This window comes from Sus scrofa, unplaced genomic scaffold (genome assembly GCF_000003025.6).
Source record: "Sus scrofa isolate TJ Tabasco breed Duroc unplaced genomic scaffold, Sscrofa11.1 Contig34, whole genome shotgun sequence".
Taxonomy (NCBI): Eukaryota; Metazoa; Chordata; class Mammalia; order Artiodactyla; family Suidae; genus Sus; species Sus scrofa.
The window spans coordinates 7,350-10,532 of record NW_018085181.1 but is presented as its reverse complement, the minus strand read 5'-3'; positions in this window follow the sequence as shown (position 1 = coordinate 10,532).

Here is a 3,183-nt window from a genome sequence, read left to right as displayed (position 1 = left end):
ATTGATGATTAAGATAGCAGTTAAGCCTGAGTTGAAGGAAAGAAAATGAGTTTGGTACTTCTTTTGAAAACCATATTTTTTTTCTTCATTTGGTTTCTTTTAAAATATTATTTATTTATTTATTTTACTTTGCTCCCTACTAGTGTGAGTGGATTCTCCTTCTCTAATTACCAGTGACCTTTCAGCCCCCCAGAATCTGAGCACATCGCTGGATCTTGATGTATTTTTAAAAATTAAGATACAACCTATGCAATACAGTATGCAAATCTTATGAATACAGCCTAATGAATTTTCTGCTATTTATAAACTTGTGTAATGTAGTCACCACTGAGATCAGCTCTGGTGTTATTCCATTTCTCCTGAGTGACCTGAACTCTTGAATACCCTTTACAGCACTTTCCCACATTTTGTATCTTCTATTTCACTTTCGTTTCCATTTCCCATTGCTATGTCTGTCCCTACTACTGCCCACTTCCTCATCTTCTCTACATTGCTCTCTCTCTTCTTTTTTTTTTCTTGCTTTTTTTAAAAGGACACTCCTGTGGTATATGGAAGTTCCTGGGCTAGGGATTGAATAGGAGCCATATCCACTGGCATACAGTACAGCCTCAGCAACACAGGATCTGAGATACATCTGTGACCTATGCTGCAGCTTGCAGAAATGCAGGATCCGTAATCCACTGAGCAAGACCATGGATCAAACCTGTACCTTCATGGATATTAGTCAGGTTCATTACCCACTGAGCCACAATGGGAACTGCTTCCACATCTCTCTTAAAGCAGCTGTTTTGGGTGCTGTTTCCCCTTGGTTCTCCTACTTAGCCTCACTCCCATGTGTGTCAGTGTAAGTGCAAGTTCCTGGACTCTTTAAGCTGGTTGCCCAATCTTATCCCTCAGAGGACTAGGCTCTTGCTGGAATCAAAGCATTTCCAGGAAGGGTAAAGTGGGGTACCCGTGCTTGGCTTCTCCAAGGTCTCAGTGATTTGGGGAAAGAGGCTGGCCCTTCTCATTTAGTGAGTGAGCAACCCACCAACTCCATCACATTGACTAAAGCTGGTGTTCAAGCCCAAGGGACAGGTGCTGAATCAAGCAAGCATGAAATGATAATCTGACACTGGTATAAAAACTGTAAGTGGAGAAAAATTTATGGGTGGAAGATAATGTCAATACCCACCAGTTCTTTATGATTTTACATGTAATAGTAATGGAAAGTTTTTACTGGAAAATGATTACTTTCATATATCCTTATAAAAACTGAGGAGTTCCTTGTTGGTGAAGTGAGTTAAGGATCCAGTGTTGTGGATCAGACAGCTATGGCGCTGGTTCCATCCCAGGCCCTGGAACTTACACACGCCAATAGTGCAGCCAAACAAACAAATAAACATAAAAGACATGAAATCAGAAAATAAAATTTTAAAAATTATACATGATTTGTTGGCTACCCAAAATAACTATTGTCCTTCTAATGTTTAGTCTTTCAGAACTATTTCTCATATTCCTTTAAGAAAATGGAATGACATTGCAAAGAACATTTGCACTTAAAAATATTAAAAGGAAATACATCTATATCAATAAACAAGAGCATACATCAAAATTGAATGCCCGGGATGAGAAACACCTGGGTGCTCTCTGAGTGGGCTGTAAGCTGACTGTCATCTGCAACCTATTAAGCAAATTCCGGTCTTCCCTGAAGCCTCTCCCAATGCTCAAGCCAGAGTCACAGGGCAGTGGCCCCTCGACCCAGGAGCCCACCAGGTGTGGGAACTGAAGACTGTGATCTGGCTAAAATCCTCCAAGGGGGGTATGGCCAGAGGCCAGTACAGGGGAGTGAAATGTGCATGTGCAAGGGGCATAGCTTTCTCCTTCCAGAAGGCAAATACCTCAACGATGCCAACCTTCTGACTCGATACCAGGTACCACTCTGAGGTTTGCCACAGCAATCCAAACACCGTGTTCCACTGCATTCCCTCAAAGCCAGTAACTGCTGAGGGCACTGACAGATCTAGACTTCATCTCATAAGGCAATTGTTGCCTATTCCTCCAGCTTTTCTCTTAAAGAACAAACATCCTCAGGCACACAGGTAATGGTAAGTACCATTATTCTTATTATTTTGCTAGTTTTTTGATACGTAATTGACATGCAACGTTGTGGAAGTTTAAGCAGTGTACTGTGATGATTTCCTACATGTGTATATTGTGAAATGATTGTGACCTAAGGTTAGTTACCTCCATTACCTCACGTAATTACTCTGTTATTGGTGCGTGGTGAGAACGTTTAATGTTCGCTCTTAAGCAAATGTCAAGTGTATAAAACTGTCTTGTTAACTATAGCAATAGTTATATTTCCATCTTACAACTAAAAGTTTGTTCTCTTCCACCAGTTCCCCCTGACAACCAGCATTCTAGTCTCTGTTTCTAAGGGTCTGACATTTTTAGATTTAGCCAGTGCCCCCAGGGTCCAACCATATTGTTTCAAATAACAGGATTTCCATCTTTTTTATGGCTGTGTAAAATACCATTTTGGGCATGGTTGCGGGTAGTATTTTCTTTATCCATCCCATGGTGGACACTCAGGTTGTTCTGAATCTTGCCTGTTGTGGATTATGCTGTAGTGAACGTGAAGGTGCAGATATCTCCTCAAGAGAGTAATTTTGTCCCCGTTGTCTGTATAACCAGAAATGAAATTGCTGGATTACATGGTAGTTCAATTTTTAGTTTTTTGAAAACCTTCATACTGTTTTTGATCGTGGCTCTACCGATTTACATTCACCCCAACAGCACCCAAGAGTTCCCTTTTCTCCACAGCCTTGCACGCATTCATTATCTCGCTCTCCTTGATGACAACTCTTCTAAGAGTTTTGAGATGATACGTCATTCTGGTTTTGACTTGCATTTCCCAGACAATTAGTAATGTTGAGCAATTTTTCATATAGCTTGTATATATGTCTTCTTTGGAAAAATTGTCTGTGAAGTTTCTTGGCCCCAGGGAACTATATCCAATCTCTTGGGATAGACCATGAAGAAAAGGAATGTACATATATGTATGACTGGGTCAGTTTGCTGTACAGAAGAAATTGGCACAACATTGTAAATCAATTATACTTTAATAAAAATTAAAATGTTATCTGCCCATTTTAATAGCATTATTATTGTTCTGGAGTTGAATGAGTTTGCTATATCATT